Source organism: Euprymna scolopes, chromosome 37 (assembly GCF_053919585.1).
Source record: "Euprymna scolopes isolate OS-2025 chromosome 37, ASM5391958v1, whole genome shotgun sequence".
Lineage (NCBI taxonomy): Eukaryota > Metazoa > Mollusca > Cephalopoda > Sepiida > Sepiolidae > Euprymna > Euprymna scolopes.
Window position 1 is genome coordinate 34,729,625 of NC_136518.1, and position 25,559 is coordinate 34,755,183.

General features: G+C 33.0%; 1 protein-coding gene across 2 annotated transcripts in view; it reads right to left on the reverse strand.

Moving 5' to 3' along the window:
• LOC145261128 (high affinity cationic amino acid transporter 1-like) overlaps positions 1-25,212 on the reverse strand; it is an 81,818-nt gene extending 56,606 nt beyond the window's left edge. For both annotated transcript variants that reach the window (XM_080119393.1, XM_080119392.1), the window contains exon 1: positions 25,079-25,212. The gene's annotated coding sequence lies outside the window, so the exon portion shown is untranslated. The remainder of the gene's footprint in view (positions 1-25,078) is intronic.
• Positions 25,213-25,559: the final 347 nt, after the last annotated feature.

The window sequence follows — 25,559 nt, forward strand, 5'->3', positions numbered from 1 at the left end:
AGATTGAAGACAGAAGACAGATTGAAGACAGAAGACAGATTGAAGACAGAAGACAGATTGAAGACAGAAGACAGATTGAAGACAGAAGACAGATTGAAGACAGAAGACAGATTGAAGACAGAAGACAGATTGAAGACAGAAGACAGATTGAAGACAGAAGACAGATTGAAGACAGAAGACAGATTGAAGACAGAAGACAGATTGAAGACAGAAGACAGATTGAAGACAGAAGACAGATTGAAGACAGAAGACAGATTGAAGACAGAAGACAGATTGAAGACAGAAGACAGATTGAAGACAGAAGACAGATTGAAGACAGAAGACAGATTGAAGACAGAAGACAGATTGAAGACAGAAGACAGATTGAAGACAGAAGACAGATTGAAGACAGAAGACAGATTGAAGACAGAAGACAGATTGAAGACAGAAGACAGATTGAAGACAGAAGACAGATTGAAGACAGAAGACAGATTGAAGACAGAAGACAGATTGAAGACAGAAGACAGATTGAAGACAGAAGACAGATTGAAGACAGAAGACAGATTGAAGACAGAAGACAGATTGAAGACAGAAGACAGATTGAAGACAGAAGACAGATTGAAGACAGAAGACAGATTGAAGACAGAAGACAGATTGAAGACAGAAGACAGATTGAAGACAGAAGACAGATTGAAGACAGAAGACAGATTGAAGACAGAAGACAGATTGAAGACAGAAGACAGATTGAAGACAGAAGACAGATTGAAGACAGAAGACAGATTGAAGACAGAAGACAGATTGAAGACAGAAGACAGATTGAAGACAGAAGACAGATTGAAGACAGAAGACAGATTGAAGACAGAAGACAGATTGAAGACAGAAGACAGATTGAAGACAGAAGACAGATTGAAGACAGAAGACAGATTGAAGACAGAAGACAGATTGAAGACAGAAGACAGATTGAAGACAGAAGACAGATTGAAGACAGAAGACAGATTGAAGACAGAAGACAGATTGAAGACAGAAGACAGATTGAAGACAGAAGACAGATTGAAGACAGAAGACAGATTGAAGACAGAAGACAGATTGAAGACAGAAGACAGATTGAAGACAGAAGACAGATTGAAGACAGAAGACAGATTGAAGACAGAAGACAGATTGAAGACAGAAGACAGATTGAAGACAGAAGACAGATTGAAGACAGAAGACAGATTGAAGACAGAAGACAGATTGAAGACAGAAGACAGATTGAAGACAGAAGACAGATTGAAGACAGAAGACAGATTGAAGACAGAAGACAGATTGAAGACAGAAGACAGATTGAAGACAGAAGACAGATTGAAGACAGAAGACAGATTGAAGACAGAAGACAGATTGAAGACAGAAGACAGATTGAAGACAGAAGACAGATTGAAGACAGAAGACAGATTGAAGACAGAAGACAGATTGAAGACAGAAGACAGATTGAAGACAGAAGACAGATTGAAGACAGAAGACAGATTGAAGACAGAAGACAGATTGAAGACAGAAGACAGATTGAAGACAGAAGACAGATTGAAGACAGAAGACAGATTGAAGACAGAAGACAGATTGAAGACAGAAGACAGATTGAAGACAGAAGACAGATTGAAGACAGAAGACAGATTGAAGACAGAAGACAGATTGAAGACAGAAGACAGATTGAAGACAGAAGACAGATTGAAGACAGAAGACAGATTGAAGACAGAAGACAGATTGAAGACAGAAGACAGATTGAAGACAGAAGACAGATTGAAGACAGAAGACAGATTGAAGACAGAAGACAGATTGAAGACAGAAGACAGATTGAAGACAGAAGACAGATTGAAGACAGAAGACAGATTGAAGACAGAAGACAGATTGAAGACAGAAGACAGATTGAAGACAGAAGACAGATTGAAGACAGAAGACAGATTGAAGACAGAAGACAGATTGAAGACAGAAGACAGATTGAAGACAGAAGACAGATTGAAGACAGAAGACAGATTGAAGACAGAAGACAGATTGAAGACAGAAGACAGATTGAAGACAGAAGACAGATTGAAGACAGAAGACAGATTGAAGACAGAAGACAGATTGAAGACAGAAGACAGATTGAAGACAGAAGACAGATTGAAGACAGAAGACAGATTGAAGACAGAAGACAGATTGAAGACAGAAGACAGATTGAAGACAGAAGACAGATTGAAGACAGAAGACAGATTGAAGACAGAAGACAGATTGAAGACAGAAGACAGATTGAAGACAGAAGACAGATTGAAGACAGAAGACAGATTGAAGACAGAAGACAGATTGAAGACAGAAGACAGATTGAAGACAGAAGACAGATTGAAGACAGAAGACAGATTGAAGACAGAAGACAGATTGAAGACAGAAGACAGATTGAAGACAGAAGACAGATTGAAGACAGAAGACAGATTGAAGACAGAAGACAGATTGAAGACAGAAGACAGATTGAAGACAGAAGACAGATTGAAGACAGAAGACAGATTGAAGACAGAAGACAGATTGAAGACAGAAGACAGATTGAAGACAGAAGACAGATTGAAGACAGAAGACAGATTGAAGACAGAAGACAGATTGAAGACAGAAGACAGATTGAAGACAGAAGACAGATTGAAGACAGAAGACAGATTGAAGACAGAAGACAGATTGAAGACAGAAGACAGATTGAAGACAGAAGACAGATTGAAGACAGAAGACAGATTGAAGACAGAAGACAGATTGAAGACAGAAGACAGATTGAAGACAGAAGACAGATTGAAGACAGAAGACAGATTGAAGACAGAAGACAGATTGAAGACAGAAGACAGATTGAAGACAGAAGACAGATTGAAGACAGAAGACAGATTGAAGACAGAAGACAGATTGAAGACAGAAGACAGATTGAAGACAGAAGACAGATTGAAGACAGAAGACAGATTGAAGACAGAAGACAGATTGAAGACAGAAGACAGATTGAAGACAGAAGACAGATTGAAGACAGAAGACAGATTGAAGACAGAAGACAGATTGAAGACAGAAGACAGATTGAAGACAGAAGACAGATTGAAGACAGAAGACAGATTGAAGACAGAAGACAGATTGAAGACAGAAGACAGATTGAAGACAGAAGACAGATTGAAGACAGAAGACAGATTGAAGACAGAAGACAGATTGAAGACAGAAGACAGATTGAAGACAGAAGACAGATTGAAGACAGAAGACAGATTGAAGACAGAAGACAGATTGAAGACAGAAGACAGATTGAAGACAGAAGACAGATTGAAGACAGAAGACAGATTGAAGACAGAAGACAGATTGAAGACAGAAGACAGATTGAAGACAGAAGACAGATTGAAGACAGAAGACAGATTGAAGACAGAAGACAGATTGAAGACAGAAGACAGATTGAAGACAGAAGACAGATTGAAGACAGAAGACAGATTGAAGACAGAAGACAGATTGAAGACAGAAGACAGATTGAAGACAGAAGACAGATTGAAGACAGAAGACAGATTGAAGACAGAAGACAGATTGAAGACAGAAGACAGATTGAAGACAGAAGACAGATTGAAGACAGAAGACAGATTGAAGACAGAAGACAGATTGAAGACAGAAGACAGATTGAAGACAGAAGACAGATTGAAGACAGAAGATAGATTGAAGACAGAAGACAGATTGAAGACAGAAGACAGATTGAAGACAGAAGACAGATTGAAGACAGAAGACAGATTGAAGACAGAAGATAGATTGAAGATAGAAGATAGAAGATAGATTGAAGATAGAAGATAGATTGAAGATAGAAGATAGATTGAAGATAGAAGATAGATTGAAGATAGATTGAAGATAGAAGATAGATTGAAGATAGAAGATAGATTGAAGATAGAAGATAGATTGAAGATAGAAGATAGATTGAAGATAGAAGATAGATTGAAGATAGAAGATAGATTGAAGATAGAAGATAGATTGAAGATAGAAGATAGATTGAAGATAGAAGATAGATTGAAGATAGAAGATAGATTGAAGATAGAAGATAGATTGAAGATAGAAGATAGATTGAAGATAGAAGATAGATTGAAGATAGAAGATAGATTGAAGATAGAAGATAGATTGAAGATAGAAGATAGATTGAAGATAGAAGATAGATTGAAGATAGAAGATAGATTGAAGATAGAAGATAGATTGAAGATAGAAGATAGATTGAAGATAGAAGATAGATTGAAGATAGAAGATAGATTGAAGATAGAAGATAGATTGAAGATAGAAGATAGATTGAAGATAGAAGATAGATTGAAGATAGAAGATAGATTGAAGATAGAAGATAGATTGAAGATAGAAGATAGATTGAAGATAGAAGATAGATTGAAGATAGAAGATAGATTGAAGATAGATTGAAGATAGAAGATAGATTGAAGATAGATTGAAGATAGAAGATAGATTGAAGATAGATTGAAGATAGAAGATAGATTGAAGATAGATTGAAGATAGAAGATAGATTGAAGATAGATTGAAGATAGAAGATAGATTGAAGATAGATTGAAGATAGAAGATAGATTGAAGATAGATTGAAGATAGAAGATAGATTGAAGATAGATTGAAGATAGAAGATAGATTGAAGATAGAAGATAGATTGAAGATAGATTGAAGATAGAAGATAGATTGAAGATAGATTGAAGATAGAAGATAGATTGAAGATAGATTGAAGATAGAAGATAGATTGAAGATAGATTGAAGATAGAAGATAGATTGAAGATAGATTGAAGATAGAAGATAGATTGAAGATAGATTGAAGATAGAAGATAGATTGAAGATAGATTGAAGATAGAAGATAGATTGAAGATAGATTGAAGATAGAAGATAGATTGAAGATAGATTGAAGATAGAAGATAGATTGAAGATAGATTGAAGATAGAAGATAGATTGAAGATAGATTGAAGATAGAAGATAGATTGAAGATAGATTGAAGATAGAAGATAGATTGAAGATAGATTGAAGATAGAAGATAGATTGAAGATAGATTGAAGATAGAAGATAGATTGAAGATAGAAGATAGATTGAAGATAGAAGATAGATTGAAGATAGAAGATAGATTGAAGATAGAAGATAGATTGAAGATAGATTGAAGATAGAAGATAGATTGAAGATAGATTGAAGATAGAAGATAGATTGAAGATAGATTGAAGATAGAAGATAGATTGAAGATAGATTGAAGATAGAAGATAGATTGAAGATAGATTGAAGATAGAAGATAGATTGAAGATAGAAGATAGATTGAAGATAGAAGATAGATTGAAGATAGATTGAAGATAGAAGATAGATTGAAGATAGATTGAAGATAGAAGATAGATTGAAGATAGATTGAAGATAGAAGATAGATTGAAGATAGATTGAAGATAGAAGATAGATTGAAGATAGATTGAAGATAGAAGATAGATTGAAGATAGATTGAAGATAGAAGATAGATTGAAGATAGATTGAAGATAGAAGATAGATTGAAGATAGAAGATAGATTGAAGATAGATTGAAGATAGAAGATAGATTGAAGATAGATTGAAGATAGAAGATAGATTGAAGATAGATTGAAGATAGAAGATAGATTGAAGATAGATTGAAGATAGAAGATAGATTGAAGATAGATTGAAGATAGAAGATAGATTGAAGATAGATTGAAGATAGAAGATAGATTGAAGATAGATTGAAGATAGAAGATAGATTGAAGATAGATTGAAGATAGAAGATAGATTGAAGATAGATTGAAGATAGAAGATAGATTGAAGATAGATTGAAGATAGAAGATAGATTGAAGATAGATTGAAGATAGAAGATAGATTGAAGATAGATTGAAGATAGATTGAAGATAGAAGATAGATTGAAGATAGATTGAAGATAGAAGATAGATTGAAGATAGATTGAAGATAGAAGATAGATTGAAGATAGATTGAAGATAGAAGATAGATTGAAGATAGATTGAAGATAGATTGAAGATTGTAGATAGATTGAAGATTGAAGATAGATTGAAGATTGAAGATAGATTGAAGATTGAAGATAGAAGATAGATTGAAGATTGAAGATAGATTGAAGATTGAAGATAGATTGAAGATTGAAGATAGAAGATAGATTGAAGATTGAAGATAGATTGAAGATAGAAGATAGATTGAAGATAGAAGATAGATTGAAGATAGAAGATAGATTGAAGATAGAAGATAGATTGAAGATAGAAGATAGATTGAAGATAGAAGATAGATTGAAGATAGAAGATAGATTGAAGATAGAAGATAGATTGAAGATAGAAGATAGATTGAAGATAGAAGATAGATTGAAGATAGAAGATAGATTGAAGATAGAAGATAGATTGAAGATAGAAGATAGATTGAAGATAGAAGATAGATTGAAGATAGAAGATAGATTGAAGATAGAAGATAGATTGAAGATAGAAGATAGATTGAAGATAGAAGATAGATTGAAGATAGAAGATAGATTGAAGATAGAAGATAGATTGAAGATAGAAGATAGATTGAAGATAGAAGATAGATTGAAGATAGAAGATAGATTGAAGATAGAAGATAGATTGAAGATAGAAGATAGATTGAAGATAGAAGATAGATTGAAGATAGAAGATAGATTGAAGATAGAAGATAGATTGAAGATAGAAGATAGATTGAAGATAGAAGATAGATTGAAGATAGAAGATAGATTGAAGATAGAAGATAGATTGAAGATAGAAGATAGATTGAAGATAGAAGATAGATTGAAGATAGAAGATAGATTGAAGATAGAAGATAGATTGAAGATAGAAGATAGATTGAAGATAGAAGATAGATTGAAGATAGAAGATAGATTGAAGATAGAAGATAGATTGAAGATAGAAGATAGATTGAAGATAGAAGATAGATTGAAGATAGAAGATAGATTGAAGATAGAAGATAGATTGAAGATAGAAGATAGATTGAAGATAGAAGATAGATTGAAGATAGAAGATAGATTGAAGATAGAAGATAGATTGAAGATAGAAGATAGATTGAAGATAGAAGATAGATTGAAGATAGAAGATAGATTGAAGATAGAAGATAGATTGAAGATAGAAGATAGATTGAAGATAGAAGATAGATTGAAGATAGAAGATAGATTGAAGATAGAAGATAGATTGAAGATAGAAGATAGATTGAAGATAGAAGATAGATTGAAGATAGAAGATAGATTGAAGATAGAAGATAGATTGAAGATAGAAGATAGATTGAAGATAGAAGATAGATTGAAGATAGAAGATAGATTGAAGATAGAAGATAGATTGAAGATAGAAGATAGATTGAAGATAGAAGATAGATTGAAGATAGAAGATAGATTGAAGATAGAAGATAGATTGAAGATAGAAGATAGATTGAAGATAGAAGATAGATTGAAGATAGAAGATAGATTGAAGATAGAAGATAGATTGAAGATAGAAGATAGATTGAAGATAGAAGATAGATTGAAGATAGAAGATAGATTGAAGATAGAAGATAGATTGAAGATAGAAGATAGATTGAAGATAGAAGATAGATTGAAGATAGAAGATAGATTGAAGATAGAAGATAGATTGAAGATAGAAGATAGATTGAAGATAGAAGATAGATTGAAGATAGAAGATAGATAGAAGAAGATAGTAGATAGATAGAAGAAGATAGTAGATAGATAGAAGAAGATAGTAGATAGATAGAAGAAGATAGTAGATAGATAGAAGATAGATAGATAGAATATAGATAGAACATAGATAGGAGATGGATAGAAGATAGATAGATAGAAGAAGAAGAAGAAGAATAGATAGATAGAGGATAAATAAATTACCCTCTCACCCAACTCTACTAGTATCTTGATAAGCGGACGGTAATTGGCCAAAAGTATAGCGAGATTAAAAACATACATGCTAAACACTGTGTGTAGAATATAGGGCATTATATCTAAGGTGACTGTCCACAGAGATCCTTCCAAATATAAGATGACCGTCCTGTAACAGATATTATTAAAAAGGTGCCTCTACTAACATTCCGCACAACTCCCTTTTTTTTTTTTTTCTTTTTTTTTTACATGGGGTTCACCACTTATGAAGGTCCGAAGGCCACTCAGGGATATGGGTTATTGCGTGTACAGTAATCAATGAGATAGTATTGTAGTAATCATTAGTATTAGGGGTTTTGATAGAGTGTCTTACTTAAGGGGGCGGTTTGTCAGGAGTCTGTTTATGTTTGACTTGAAGATGTCCAAGTTGTAGTCAGGTGGGAAACAGGCAAGCGGCAGAGAGTTCCACTGGCATGCAGTTCTAAGAAAGAAGCTTTGCTCATGGAATTTACGTTTGGATTTAGGCACAGATAAAGTGTGGGGAAAATTATTGACAGTAGTTTCAGCCAGATGGGTGTTTCTCGTGAAAGATTGGCAAGGGGGGACAAGGGATTGGAGCTCAGACGAGCACTTGCCATGGAAATAACGATAAAACAAAGACAGGCTCGCAACGTCTCTTCTGTGGGAGAGAGGTCGCAGGGAAGAGAAAAGTGCACCCCCCACTAAACCACAAAGTCTATTTTGTACTGTCAAGGCAGGATAGGCAGTATTCCATCCTTGGACGTACTTGGCTTTTATACAGATAGAAAATTGCATTAGTAGTGAGATATCTTCTGGAGCGGTAGAAGGATCCCACCATTTTCCCAGCGTCCTTGGCAACAGATTTGATGTACGTGTTCCATTTCAGATCAGGAGTAAAGGTCAAACCCAGAAGCTTGTCAAAACATGGAGCCTCCCCAAGACGAGAGCCATTCATTTCAATTGATGCCAGATGGGGATTAGAGCGTTGATGATGTAAAGATAGAAGCTTGACTTTGGATGCATTAAAAGTGACCAGCCACCTCTTCCCCATTGTACCACGCGCTCAAGATCAGAGGAGAGAGAATTAGAGAGAACTTTGTCAGTTATGGCCTTTGATGTGTTGCCATAGATGGTCGTGTCATCAGCATAGATGTCAACGAATGATTTAAGTATGCGTTTTGGGAGATCATTGATGTAGATCAGGAAGAGAGTTGGGCCCAGGATCGACCCCTGGGGGACTCCAGCATTAATACTGTGGGCCTCTGATTTCTGCCCATCAACCACTACTCTTATGAACCTATCAGAGAGAAATGATTTAATGATTGAGAAAACATTTCCAGTAATACCGTAGCTGGAAATCTTGTGAAGTTGGCCCTTATGTCATACCTTATTGAAGGCCTTCGATATGTGAGGAGCAATTGCCCTGGAAAGGAAACCTTTTTCACCTGAATTTGTTAAATACAGGGCATACTGATGAGGTTTTCCAGGGTGTTGAAAAGCACTTCTCCTTAAGGCAACGCTTAAACATTTTTGTAAGTATGGGGGAAAGTTCTGGTTGGAGCTTTTTCAGCACTATAACTGGAATGCCATCAGGGCCAGTTGCTTTACTGGAATCAAGGTTCTTGATTAGCTTGGCGACCTCATGCACGGATATTTGTATGTTGCATAGCGTGTTGTCTGTTATAGGAGGAAATACAGGGAGTTGATGGTCATTGTCACATAGGGTAGAATTAGCTGCAAAGTTCTTGGCAAATAGTCTGGCCTTGTCTGATGCTGATGAGATGACCTCAGGTCCATTGATGATAGTTGGGATAGAACACACGCTTCTGTTCAAGATCCTGTTTGCTATTTGCCATAACTAGTGGGAACCAAGCCGCTGCTCAGCTACTTTGAATTTAACAGACTGAGCATATAGCTCTCTTGCATGTTTTATTACTCTTTTACAGTGGTTGCTGGCAGTCCTGAAAGCAGCTTTAGTCTTAGTACATCTATTACGTTTGTAGCTATGGAAAAAGTGATTTCTGTGTGCGATGGCAGCAGCACATTCTAGGGAGAACCATGGCTGGCTGTTAGGTTTTTGCTGGAATATTTTGGATGGTATGAATCGGTCTATGCCTAAAATTAACCATTCAGTCAGGTCTGATACTATAGAGGACACATCCTTTTAAAACATGGAATGCAGAGGTAGGTCAGATATGAATGTACGGAAGCTATCCCAGTCAGCCATAGAGTATCGATATACAGTATGGTGGAGAGGTACGTCTGAAGACTTATTACATTTCATTTTTATCTTAACTGCTACAACAGAGTGGTCAGAGGATCCCAGAGGAGATAGAATGGAACATAAGCATAGCTCAGGGGAAGTTGTGAGGAAAAAGTCTAGAAGGCTTGCATATTGACCAGGTATATATCGGGCACACGGGTGGGTTCGTGAACAATCTGAGTGAGGTCATAGGCAATGGCAAAATCATGACAAAACCTCCCTCATCATCGGTTTTATTTGAGTGGGTCAGCCATTCCCCATTATGGACATTGAAGTCACCGCAAATGTGAATGTTAGCCGAAGGATGAGCAGACAGGATGTGGTCGATTTTCTCAGATATGCTCTTAAAGATAGTAACCCCACTGTTGTGGGGGCGATAGAGGGCAAATATAAATGCAGTGGTGTAAGCTAGTGCAACCCGGAAGCACATATAAGGTAAATTAGGGTCTTCTTTGGAGATATCCCTACCACATGGAAAGCCATCTTTAATATTCCATGCCCATGACTATCTTTGGGGTCAGATTTAGATGTTAAGTTGGAGTATCCTTTAATTATGAATTAGTCTAGAGAAGTGGTTGGCCCTATGCCAGTTTCACTTAGAAAAAATAAGTCTGGTTTCGTCTCCTGTAATTGTGTTTCAACCTCTGGATGATTGGAACGTAGACCCCTGATGTTGGAGAAGGAGATCTGGTAGTAGGGGTCTACGTTGGTGGATGGGGTTCTAGGTTTATTTGTGTTTCTTTGATTTGTCATGATTGAGGTTTTGGGGTTTGTGGAGCAGGTCGGTAGACTTGGTTGGAGCAGGACAGAGAGGGAAAATAAGAGAGAAAAAGACAAGAAATTTTTTTTTTTTGTGGCACATGATAAGGTAAAGCCGTAACAATTACCCACTAGTATGGCATCGAGAGGCCCTACTAGAAACTACTGTATGGTCCAGAATCCATTCTCCAAATGGCAATACAGCAGCCCCGGTACTTTGCACCTGCTGATAGGACAGCCTCCTTAGTGGTTAATCCAAGGTTCAGGTCCCTGACTATCAAGCAGGTAACGTCGGCCCAGATGAAACGTTTACCTCCAGCACCCTTACTAGTGACATGACCACAAGGATAGACATAGAAACAGAAATTTTCCGACATCTCAGGTTACTCTTTACAAAGTACTAACAACCTAGAAAATAGCATTTTCTTCATCCATTGGAAATGAGGACTGAAGGACAAAAAAGGAGAAGCAAGAGTTACTGGAGCTGCCGATAACACATCCACATGCATTATCTACTCTCCATTGAAAAAAGAATAAATAAATAAACTAAAATAAAATAAAAGGTGAGAAGGACTTATTAATATCTACTTAGTAAGTCTGTTGCCCCATTCACGGCTTAGGGTAGTACTTGAAGATAGTTAATGCATGGATACTTTTTGTCTTTATCAAGGTCGAGCTGGGATGTTAAACCGTTCCAGCTCGACCCCATAATAAATATGCTATAATGGAACTTTTATCAAATTGAAAAAAGTCTGGTTATTTTTAACTCGTTTAAAAAGCTGGTTAAGAAGTAATACCTTTAGGGTTATGTATTAACTTTAGCTAGAAGTAATGCATACTTTAGAAGAAAAAAAAAATACAAAAAGCAGCGCGTTTTTTAGTTCAGATAATATGCAAAATTAATTCCATAAATTTTATCAAAATCCAGGAGTTCATGCCTTACAAATTGTGGACAAAACTATCATTAATGCTACCCAAGAAATTCACTTCCAATCCAATATTTACATTGAAACCATCATCATATTCGGTTTAGTGTCTGTTTTAATGCCGATATATGTTAGAGTTTTAACTAACTTATCTCTGACCAGGTTATTTATCCCTCTTTCTTTCTAACCCATCTTTATCACTTCCATGTTCTTATTGGTCTTTGCCAAAAACAAGTTTTGAAATAGTGATATAACATTCTCTCAACCAAACTTGCCAGTACTTAGCAAACTTAACCTCAAATGTTAACTTAGGAGTTAAGGTTTTTTACAACGCATTTTTTTCGGGATGTCAAAAACCAGATATGTCTAGAGAATTCACCCTCTTAAAGTCATTTAAATTTGCGAGATTTTCCTCTGTCCTAGAACACGACTATATTAGTAGTATCTGGTTCTACAAGTGAATACTCAGTATTCTTGGTAAACCAACAAGCACCTATCTGGTTAATTACATCTTTCACTGATGATAACCACACTTGTATAGCGGCTTTCATAGAAGAAAGACCTCAGACTTCAATAAGCTCAATACAAAGATAATCTTATCAACATCAAGTTTTCTCTTCCTTAAAGATGAAGTTACCGACATCTTGTGGCTTTTCAAAATATTAAACCAAACCTAAACAAATTAGGAACAAATACAATTCGAAACAAAAGCACTTAAATAAATAAATGAAGTCGGCACGTATTATAATCAAAGTAGAATTATAAAGAAAAATTTTATTTCCTTTTCACGGCTGAAACAAGACCAACACAAATGAAGCATGCATGGTCCCCCGTGAGTGTACAATGAACGAGGTATGAAAAAAATGACTAAGTTCAGCACTTGCCCCTTCCCCCTCCCCCATTTAGCCCCAGAAGTGGTCAGGGGATGTCAAATTCTAGTGAAAATGAACAAACAATGCAGTTTTAGGCCTTAACATATGTAAATTTGTGTTCTGCACCATGCAAAAAAATAAATGACTAAGCCCATCATTGCACCCCTCATTTAGCCCCAAAAGTCCCCAAGGCCTTAACATATTTAAATTTGAGTTCAGCACCATGAAAAACTGCTAAATAGACATACACAGAAAATTTTGGACAAATATGGTAAAATAGTGCCAAAAATGGAGTGCTTTTTATTAGCCCTAAAAGAGCTATCACGAAGTATAGACAAACAAAATTATATAGAAATCAGTTAGTTACAACTTTTCAGAAAGTTTTATAAAACTCCAAGGCATCAATTTTTTTGCTAAGTACAAAAGTGTCAATTTTAGCCATTTTAACCCAAAAGGCACCCCTAAAGGGGCAACCGGAGTTTTCTTGGAAAATCCATTCTGTTACTTTTTTACTCGTATCATGTTTAATGTTTGTACAAAATTTCAAAAAAGTTCCAAGGCATAGTCATTAAGAAATGTGCGGACAGATGAACAGACAAGGGTGAATTTACAGGTTCGCCCCCACCTTTTTTGGGGGGGGAGGGGGAGAAATAAATACACACTTCTAATTAAAAGTTCAATTAAAGGGAGACAATTCCTAATCAGAATTAAAAGAAAATCAATATTTGATTTGAGTTTTAGTTAAGTAAAGAGAGAGGAATGATGTATGTCACATGATGTGCTTTGACTTAATTGAAATATCCAACTGCAAATTAGCACAATGGCAACGAAAGAGGGAATCTTATTTCAATTTTTTTCTGCAAGTAAAGTTGCCCAATTACAAACAGGTAAAATAAACATGCCTTGGAGAAATTAATAAATGATATACTATCAACCGTATATAGTTAGAAATTACACGGAAATAATAGTATCTCCAATAAAACATTAAGGCTGTGCCAAATTATAGCGATAAAAATATTAATCAAAGTTTTATGCAACTCTCCATGTAAAAATAAAAAAAACTCACAAGGCAAAAAGTATTTTTCAATCTTCCTACACATATAAGATTATCGACAATATTAAGAGTAATTATTTTTTTAATTTTCTTATCAGTTTGTTAAAGCTAGGGATAAAGCACTCTACTTGATGCCAAATGTTAACCCGTTAACTCGGATATTTCAACCGAGAGATATTTTTTAGATTCTGACCGTCCCTTAAAGTGAGAGTGTTCAAATCTCTCTTACACTGGTTTCTTTTCATGTCGTCCATAAGATCTTGGTATTTTTTTTATCTTTTCCCTTTCAGCTTTGTTAAACCCAACATAATTGGGGACACTACTACTTCTACTAAGCGAAAATAGTTCTTTAGAAAGAATAGAGTCCAAAGTAAGAACTATTTTCACTTTTCGGATCAACTTGAGAGGATTTTCATGCAAGCTGAAATATTATGTGCAGTTTTTTTGTTTTTTTTTGGGGGGGGGGGGGGCAATTTATAACTACAATAAATTGCGGTTTCACTTAATGCCTTAACTAGCAAATTCTAGCATTACTACAAATATAATTTGCTGATTTCTTTATGTCCTCTGATGAGAAGAATAACAAGAATAGCATTATTTGAAACTCTGCGGAATAAGGACTCTGTAAATTGTTTTTTGGAGTATTCAGTTGAACAATAAATTTGGATTGTAAAGTTCAACTTACAGTTTTAATTTTCTTTCTCATATATATATATAAGGAATTCAATATAAACTTTGTAAATGAGAAATCACAATTTATTATTCGACAAGGAATACAAATTTTAAAAATTTTCCTAATTCCATGAATGGCTTTTATCTTCAGAGGAAAGTAATTAGAAAAATGACATTCATAGGCAGACTATAAATTTTGCTGTTTAGCACGTAAATTTAAAACTACAAATTATGAAAGAAGTCATGCTTGCATGAAAGTTGATAATAATGTAAAAATATAGGAGTTAAAAGGATCTTTCAAATGGAATCCAGGTTCGACGAATAAAATGCTACATACATTTAGTATTACATAAAATGACATGCACAAATAAGTGAATTTAAATATATACAAACAAATCTTTTTTAAAGCTGAAACGAAAACAATGAATAAGTACACATTAGACTTAGGTTTCTACTAAGACTGTCTGGAATTGGAGGCTGGTTGCGACTAGACTGCATTTGACAGTATTCATTGAAATCATAGACTTAACTCACACACGCACTGAAAAAAAAATACCCCTTCTCTCCCAAAAATTCTCTTAATCAAAAATAAAATTTCCCCAAAAGGTGAAGTACCTACTTAAAAATATTTATTAAAAAAAAAAAAAAGAAAAAAGTTGTTCCATCTTCTCAAAAATATTCTACAGCATTTTAAAAATATTGAATAATAAAAATTAATTGGATTTGTTTTTTTCTCTTTAAATGTTTTTTTTTTATTTTTCTATTTTGAATATTGTAGGTTAATATGTGGCTCTATAAGATTTTAATGTGGCTCTTGTGATGCAAAGTTTGCACAACTCTGATATGGAGATAAGCATTATTGCATCTGCCAAGCATAAGAAAATCAGGCTTTAAAAAAAAAATGTTATTAAAAGGTCACTCAAGGATAAATAAGTGTTAATGAGATAAGCACATGAGATGACCAATGGAATCAAGTGTGGTTACTTGTGGGGACGATATATGACAAGTATTCTGAAACTGGATTTGAAAACGACCAAGTTGTAGTCTGCAAAGAAGCAGTTCTGAGGAAATGTGTTTTACAGGAAGCGTTTGTGAAGAAACTTTGTTCATAAAAATTTCAACTGATTCTAAGCACGCGTGGAAATAAAGTTATTTTTAGGTTGTCATAAAAAGGTACGTTCTTGTGAAGATTTTTTGCATGGACGAAAACAGAAATTGGAGCTTAGTCGAGCCCCTTCCCAGACAATAGACTAGAGAGAAAATAGCAACGTCTCTTCATGAGAAATGGACTATAAGTAATACACGAGATTACCCAGAACAGATTTTGAACTGTCTAGAAAATGAAAAATGCTTTTAGCAGCATCTCCCCATATGGGGTCGTTGTATGCCATCTTAGGACACGAGTTTTTCATATTTTTGTCTTTTCAATGTATATACAAATAAAAAAAACATTTTACGTACATAGAAAAAAAAAAAAAAAAAAAATGTAAATAAAATTCACATGAATGGTTTCTAAACGAACCATAATATTAATGTATTAATGTATTTCACACAGTGTAATATGAACCCAACCCTCCCTCCATCACGATTCTTCTAAACAAACAAATACATAGTTCAATTGTTTTTTTGTTTTTGCAAACTTAAAGAGTATATTCGATATTGTTTTTAAATCAACAGTTTAAAACTAATGTCAATACTAAGAGGGCAAAATGTGGCACAAGTTCTTTCTCTTTACATCGTCACATGCTGAAGACAGAAGACATCTACGAAATTCTCACACGTGATGCGTGCGCATGTGAGCATCGTTCATCAAATGAAACTAAAACCGTTTCAAATGTCACCATTAAGCAATTTTAGATGATCGTCAAGAATTTCCAAAAGAACAAAAAGTGGTGCCAAAAAGTCAAATAACTGTTACCAAAGGCAATAAAAGTTACATTTCTACCCATTTGCTTTTGTTTCAAAGCTTAAAATACTTTAAAAGTGCTTTTATTTATATTTAATTTTTTCCCTGAAATACAATATTGTTAGGCTTACATTCTGAAATGGCCGACCCAAGTTTTGTTAAATGAAAAGAAAATGGAACTTATTTTTTAGTTCACGACAATCAGGTCGAAAACTTTATAATACGGTGACCTGGTCAGCGAAATTAGAGTTTTCCAAAAATCAAACTTGGCGAACCGCATCTCAAAGAACCCTAGAATGTATGCTCCCCACCCAGAAAGAAAGAGTATTTCAAGACTCATGTACGAGTTCAATAACCTCGTGCACATGTACTAATACTAACACACACACACACACACACACAGCTCAAACAGTCGTGTCTGATATTTACTAGACATTTTCCTACAAAAAACAAGAGTTGTGTAAGCTTTCACAAATTAACATTTCGGACTAAAACTGACTTTCATTTTCTTGTAAACTTATAATTATATGTTTTGTTATTTAATTATGTTTTCCTTGATTTTTCATTTACAAAACACTGTTCGTGTAAAGTTAGCATTTGTTGGAACAGGACCCTAATATTCGCTAATGTTCCATTTCCATTTTATTATGCATGAGCAACCGTTTAATATGCGTCATTTTATTTCTCCACTATAACGTAAGATTTATAGACAATTTACATTAATTGTTGGCGTAATTTCTGGCAATACTCAAAGACGCTATTGTCGTCCAAATGGCCCTACCATGGCCAGGAACCACACCATAAAACTATTATCTTTAAAAATCTAAAAATGTAACGATTTTATTTTATTAACAGGGTTACTCGACGTTGCCTAGATGAATATATAACAAAATAGAAGCCTTTTTTTTGGGGGGGGGGTTTAAGTGTATACAACATTTGACTTAAAATCTTATCCAAACATTCGTAACCATATTTTCTCGTATATAAAAAGTAAAGTTAGATTTTCATCTATTTCATTGACCGATATAGTTTTTTTTTCATCTATTTCATTAACCTGTATGTTTTGTTTTTAATCCAAAAACTGTATGAATTTAAACCAATCTAAAAACTGTATGAATTTAAACCAATCTAAAAACTGTATGAATTTAAACCAATCTAAAAACTGTATGAATTTAAACCAATCTAAAAACTGTATGAATTTAAACCAATCTAAAAACTGTATGAATTTAAACCAATCTAAAAACTGTATGAATTTAAACCAATCTAAAAACTGTATGAATTTAAACCAATCTAAAAACTGTATGAATTTAAACCAATCTAAAAACTGTATGAATTTAAACCAAATTATTGATGCATGTTTTCAGAAACTGTTTCTTTTATTCCATTAAGTTTCTGAATTTTTTAGATAAGTATTGACAATTTGTATTTAGATTATTCAGATTATCGTTCTCATCTTGAGTGTTACCAGGGGTGTTCTAAAAGTAATGCATCCTATTTTTTATTCAGTCTTATATTAGAGGAGATTGAAAATTGCATTGTTATGATGACTGGCCTTATGCATTTATGATCTAAAAGTTTCATCTCTGTTGTAGATATTGACGATGTGAGACTCTAAGAAAGCAATGGACATGCACAAGAAGCAAGAGATACATCACTGAATTCTTTCAGGAAGTAAAAATTGAACCAATCAACATTCACTGGCACCTGTTGAACATTTACGAAAACGATGCAATTGATGTCAGCATAGTTAGGAGAGACCACACACACACACACACACACACACACAATACTGTAGAGCGAAAGGCAATATCAAAAGAAAGAATGATCCTACAGTTCTGAATTTTTTAGATGAGGATTAATTGTTGGTATTAATTGGATTCCTCAGACTACTGTTCTCATCTTGAGTGTTATTTGTACAACATTTCAGTTGATGTAACCTCCGACCTTCTTCGAGTGTATCTTGAATTTTTGTTGGACTCTGAAATCTATATGGAATTTTGAATGGAATCCTTCATTCAACCTATGGGAGCAGCACGCTCTTGTTCCTTCAGCTATGACAGATTAAACATCTCTAGTCTGAATTTTAGGAACCTTAAACCTATTTTTGTTTCCAGATGTATCCTTGGAACGAAAAAGGATTTGATGAAAAAAAATAGACATTTACTTATTGTTTTATTTATAGCCACCCTCCCCCTGTAAAAAATGAACTCAATGTACCCGTGTGTCAGCCGTCTTAAGCCGCTATGTTTCAAAATAATACAAAGAATAATCCATACAAAATTAACAATGCAAAATAAAGTGTTGTCAATAAATGAGTTCAAAGAGTCCAAGAACGTTCTGGGTGAAAGAAGGTGTTTTATCTGTTAGGAGGAATTAAGTAAACATTTCAGTTGTCTTCTTGTGCTTTTATGTGTGTGTAAATGTGACAGGAATTGTAGACTGGTACATATACTAGCATGCATGTTTTGTTAGTGAGATAGTTTATGTACAATTTTGTATGTGAGAGAGTTCAAATAGCAATGTGTACGTGCTGGTACTGTGTTTAGTAGTTCATAAAACTCTTTCATTGTCTGCCACAGTCTGAGATTAGCTTATAAGGACATATCCACATGCATCAGATAAGAAAAAAAAAAAAAAAAAAAAATACTTTTGTTTTTTATAATACATGCAAATTTTCATCGGTGAATATTTTTGCATCCTTGGTTGACTGAAAGAAACTGCTGATTGAAGGCGTAAGAGTGTCGAGATGATTGATTTGAATTGGAACATTTTAAGGTATCAGCATATTTTCCAATGCCAAAAATATTTCTTTTAAGTGTTTATTTTTAGTTCCAATGATAAAATAAATATATATTGCTTTTAAACTACCAGTAAACCTAAAATCAATCCAAATGTGCATATACTTTCGTTTGTGAAAGTATATGCCGATATATTATGAGGTTTTTACAGTAATCCAAAAATAAAAAATAACTAACTAAATATTAAGATTTAAGGAGAATTTAAATTGAAAATTTAGAACAGAATTAGTAATTGTATTGGAATCGGGAAAAATATTGGAACCGACTCATTATGAGTCAATACATAAAAATATCTGCTGCTGCTGCTACTTCCAACAGATCTTCCTCACGTTAAAAACCATGCCCATGCGACAATAAATTGGGACAATAACAAATTATATGGAAATGTGTCAGTGTCAAAAGCTTTTTTTTTTTCGTATTACTCCATTGCTATGTTTTTAATTACTGTTAAGAATTGTTTGTATTGTATGCTACTTTGTTTGGTTTTCCTTTTTTTGTAATTCATTAAACCTTGGAACACTAGGTTTAATTCAATTTTCGATAAGAACATTTCTTCCATTAAAATAAAAAGCCAAGTTTAATTAATAGTTGATATAAAAACAAATTATTTATTATTAAAAGTTGAGTGAATCAACGTTTGTTTAAATGCCAAAAGTTTTGGTTCTGAGATTGAGTTAAGTTTTAAAAATGTCCATTTTAATTGTCACAAGTAACCGTAATTTGCAATTAATTCATCAAATGACCAGACCTTGTCTATCACTTTCACTCTCTCCTACTACACTTTATCTCGACATCCTCATCTTATTTTATACTCTATACCTGTTTATTAACGGTAATAAAACTAACAGTTCATTATTTTACCACCAAAAAATATCACCGTAGGTAGTAATACTATTAGAAATAATAAATAATTATTTTCATATCTTTCATGTTTATGCAATCATCAGAGCAGGAGATGACGATTAACACTGGTTTAAGGATTTGAACCCTGCCATGAAGTCACCTTTGACTCCATTAGCAAGGGACATACCCCATGGCCATTGTTCACCGCCACAAAATTAAGAAAAATTTTAACATTAATGAAGCTTAACGTTTAATGCAGACAATCAGAGAGTGATCAAGTTATATATATATATATATATATATATATATATATATATATATGAGAGAGAGAAGGGGATTAATTTGGTATTTAAATAACTTTGTAAAATTACTTTTCTTTATTGAAATAATCTAACCAAGTCAGGTTTTTCCAAATTACTTACTGAATTTAGTACTATATTTCATATATTTTCTGTAAAATTATAACTTTTTAGTATTTCAGAATAAACTGTGTTTAATAAATAACCAAATATACACTCTCTGCCAAAAATGTCAAAAAAAAATTATCCTTTGTCAGTGTTCATACTAATATTCTCATAAAATAACGTCTGAATGAGGAATGTTTAAAAGAAGAAAACAGTCTTAACGAAAAAAAAACAAAAAAAAACAGCATATCAATCAGTATCGAAAACAGTAAGAAAAATTAAGTCTCATTATGGAAATAGATTAATGACATTAGTGTCTTTCTTGTTATTTACTTTCTTTATTCCCTTAAATATATGGCAGATTTTTTTTTTTACTAACTTGTGTGACGGGACGGAAATACACACACACACACACTTTTTATTAGGGTAGGGGAAAAATAAATAATTTGAGAATGAAGAGATTTCAGTCCTTCAAATTGATAATTTTATCCAAAATGGAGAAAATAACTTGTTTCTTACAATTTATATTTTGATTTCGAATCACGAACAAAGTCTACCGCTTAAGCAAACGTCACAATCAATATTTATAAAAAAAAAAAAAATTAAAAAAAAAAACACAATGACTTTTTGCATTATTTTATCAACTCAAAACTAAGCTTATCTAATCAAAATACTTTGGAAACCATGTTATCAAGAAAAGATAAACATTTAATTAAAATGACCGAATGGGAATGTCAAAAGTCGCACTTAAATTGGCAAACTATCTTTTTTATATGTATTTTGTTATTCATTCTTGAACTAGCTGACACGTGTCCCGGCGTTGCCCTGAAAAGTAAATTAATTCAAGAAATTCCATGTCCAACCTTGAACGATTCAGCACGATCTCATTCATGTGATTCCACATTTGTGTACTGATCAATGGTGGCAACTTAAACAGGATAAAATTCACGTTACTTTATTGAATATTTTTCTAATTGAATAAAAATGTCGTCTGATATCCACAATTTCAAAATGAAAATTGTTAGAAGAAATAAGTAAAACAAAAAAAAAAAAAAAAAAAACATTTATATGTCTCACAATCCGACCGAATAAGGAATTCGAATTACCGTAACAACGAAATTTGGTCGTTTCCAAAAATGTATTTGGATTACGAACGCCACGCTTTAGTTCGCCATGCAAATACTTTTTAACAGCGTTTACGGAAAGCAAAATCAAATGAATTGCGAAGATCATTAAAAGATCGAATAAAATGCGGAAATAATCAAGAGTTTCGGACATCTCAGTCTCGTTAGAAATTGCCAAATTAGTTTGTGATTTGAAAGTCACCTTTCTTTATTTTAGTTTTGTTTTTATAAGTTTTATTTTTTTTACATTTTCACCCCAAACAAGGCACAGTGCCACTTTGATGTAGAGGGCTACTATCAGGGAAAGAATTTGAAGGGATACTATGTAGAGAGTTGAGTAGCAAGATGTTTGTTCACATTACATTTGAACTTCTGCATGTCAGTACAGTTGGGAAAATATGAACCCAGAAGGGAGTTCCAGAGTCTAGCAGTTCTGAGGAAGAAACTATTAGAGTAGAAAGATTCTTACATCTAAGGATCTTTACTGTGTAGGGGTGGGACTTGGCTGCTTGTCGATTTTGTCAAGGGCTTGTAGTTTGTCAGAGCATCCATCATTAAAATACTTGTAAAACAGGCAGAGGGATGCAACATTTCGTCAATGGGACAGTGGTTGAAACTTAAATGACAGTACAGGACCTATCTGGTTGGCGACTCTCTTTTGAACCTTGTCAAGGAGCGAGAAACTAGTAGCAGATGCACCAACACAAATTTAACAATACCCATCTCCGAGACAATTTTATCAGGAAGATCATTTATGAATATTAGGAATAATAAAGGTCAAAGGATAGATCCCTGAGGTACACCCGCATTTATATCATATTGTTTATATGTACGACCATTGAGAACAACCTGGATTCTTCTCTTATTTAAGAAGTATTTAATTATGTTACGTATTCGTCCAGTGATATGGTCTGATTTTTCTGAAAAGACAATCATGCCATACCCTGTTAAAAGCCTTAGATACATTTTGGGCTACCGCTCTCTCTCTCTCTCTACCCTACCCTGCTTTGTCATTTTATTTATTATGAAGTGGGTTTGTTTTACTATACACTCAGATTCGAAAAAGTTGTCAAAAAAAACAAATATAATAACAAATAAATATTATCAAAGACAAGTTACTTTTCTACCTAACTGGATAAGTTTTTAGTGTTTTTAGTGTTTTTATTTAATGTAAAATATTTATTCGGTTCGAAAAACGAGTAATGTTGAACGCTGCCGGAGAACAAGAAAAGAGGGCCACGATGTCTGAACACTCGATAATTTCTTCAAAATAAAAAATAAAACAAAACGCTGATAGAAACACTATGTGTATCAGAATTTTTGTAGGAATTTTTGACACCCCTAACACGAAACTGCAAATAAAATATAAAAATCTCGTAATTTCTCTGTTAAAAGTGGGTTGTTTATTTTCTTTATGGATTATACTTCCAAAATAAAATATTAAAGTTGTTTTAAAAGTAATAGAAATATATATATTTTTTTTAAAAACAGTAATGAATTTTCCGAACTCAATATTTTTCAATTTTTAAACTTTAAAAAATCTATCAAAATTTTTCTATTGATTCTATTTTTACGATATTTTCAGGGTCAATGTGAAATTTTATGTTCTTTCCAATAAACCGAATATAATATTTTAGACAAACGTTTTTTTTTTTTAATTCACGCCCCCCCCCATTTTCAAGTGTTTATTAAAAAGTAAATAATTAATTTACTCACCGAAAAGTAAATAATTAATTTACTCACAAATTGAAGAGAAAAGGTCAATAAATAATATATTCAAATTTAAAACAAAAAAAAACGTAGTGTTTTTTAGAATTTTACTTGTAAAGTTTGAAGTTTAAAACCTTTTTTTTTTAAACCACGTTATTTTTTTTTTTTTAATGGAACCTTTAATTGAAAAAAAAAAATTAGGGCTTCAATTACATTTTTCGATGAGTTATAAGCTTGGAAAGACAGGGGGTCGAATAATTCACGCCTCCCATTTTGAAATGTATATTAAAAAGTAAATAATTAATTTATGTACCAAAGTCTTATATATCACAAATTGAAGAGAAAAGGTCAATAAATAATATATTCAAATTTAAAACAAAAAAAAAGTACTGTTTTTTTAGAAATTTACCTGTAAAGTCCGAAGTTTAAAACCTTAAAAAAAAACAAAAACACGTTGTTTTTTTTTTTTTAATGAAACCTTGGTCCTTGCTCCTTTAATTGAAAAAAAAATTATGGCTTGAATTACATTTTTCGAGGAGTTATAAGCTTGGAAAGATGGGGTGGAATTATTCACTATTTTCACGAAATTTCTGACACACCTATAGAAACACACCTAATAAATGTCCCAAACCCATTTATTGAGTAGGTTTCTACTACCCTTAAAAATTTCAATTTAGGCCTCCTCCCTCTCTGTGTTAAGGAGGCTATTTCTAAATAATAACGTTATTTCAGGACGGTCTGTAATTCTGCGTATAAGTACCAAAAAATGTAATCATTCTAATTCTACGTTAAGCACACTTTTTTTTGTATGAAATATCAATACTTATGCACTTATGTTACCATGCTGAAATAATTAGAAAGCTATTCTTAACATGGGGAGGGCGTTTTTCTGTACTTCCGCCTAACAATTTAACAATAAAAAAAGATATTGTAAGTTTATAATTATTGTTATAATTGATAAATTATTGTAAAACAATAAAAAGTCCAATGTTTTATAAAAAAAAAAAAATTTATTAAACCTATTTTTTACCCAAGTTCATAAATAACTTCCAATCTGATCGCCTTGCACAACTTTAGGGTCTCCACCACCTGAATTATTAAGGTGAAGTTGAACGATCCGAAACAAACACCTTTTCTCAATAGTTTTTCACACTATAAACTTAAAGAAATAAAAAAATTCGTAAAAATGCCCATATGGTGATTATGTCAAATTCGAAAGTAATTTGAAAGCCTTTAAACTGTTAACAAATGCAATTTCTGATTCGCATTAACGTTTAAGCAACAAGAAAAAAGTCATACTTGATTTCATGGTTTCTAAACATTTAACAATTCCGAACAATCTATTGAACCGTTATTGCTCCTAATCAAACTTTTAGTATAAACAATATCAATGTTAAAAATCATAAAATAAATAAAAATGGGTATGCTCTTCTTCATTGGCCCCGCGACCACTAACCTTAGGGTCCGGGTGGCAATACGACAAATATTTTTTTAAAAGACAGAAGGTACGCAAATAGTGGGCATAACTTCGAACGACGTAAAAAAAATTTTTTTTTTTTTTTTTTTTTGGTGTTGGTCATCGTAACGTAACGCGGTCGATAAAAAAAAAGTGCATTTCGTAAAAAGTTTATCAATATTAAAAGAGTATTATCAATATCAAAAAAAAAAATCTATCGTTTTAAATTTCACGCATACGTGTAAAATTAGGTGATTTTGCAGTTTATTCTATTATTTAATATTTGTGTATATTATTACATATCTTACAGACTTCACCAACTTATAGAAAACAAGAAAACAAACACTAAAAAAATGTTATTTTAAAAATAGGAATATACAAATAAAAGTAAAAATTGGTCGTACATGTGTTTCGAAGTATCATTAACATTCGTTTTTATAAAATAAATTTAAACATAGAAGGAGTCGTTAACTTACCGTTAAAATCTGTTTCAATCGTGTAAAGCCAATTTCCTCAACAGATTTTAACGTCGGGTCCGATGTCAAGAAATGCTTGCTTCGATCAGATGATAAATAATCATTATATAAACAATCACGAGTTATCGTTCTTGGAATTGAATGTCGAGAGAGTTATCGTTCTTTGTTCCTGTACTGTTTAATTGAAATCCTAAATTGTACCTAATTTATTGTAAATGTAAATTTAGTACTTATTTAGAGTTAAACATATAAAAAATAAATAAATAAAGTGCAGAAAAATATTTATGATATACGAAGTTGTCACGGAACAAAGATGTTATATTCCAAAAGTAATCTAAATTGATCAAGCATTTATTTATAAAGGAAATCATTTTTAAACGATTACTGTGAAATCTTTACTATTTAATAATCTGGTCTCGCGAGTTTCAATTATCATGGAGTTATCTCCTTTGTTTTTGTTTTCAAGATGGCGATGCCAGAC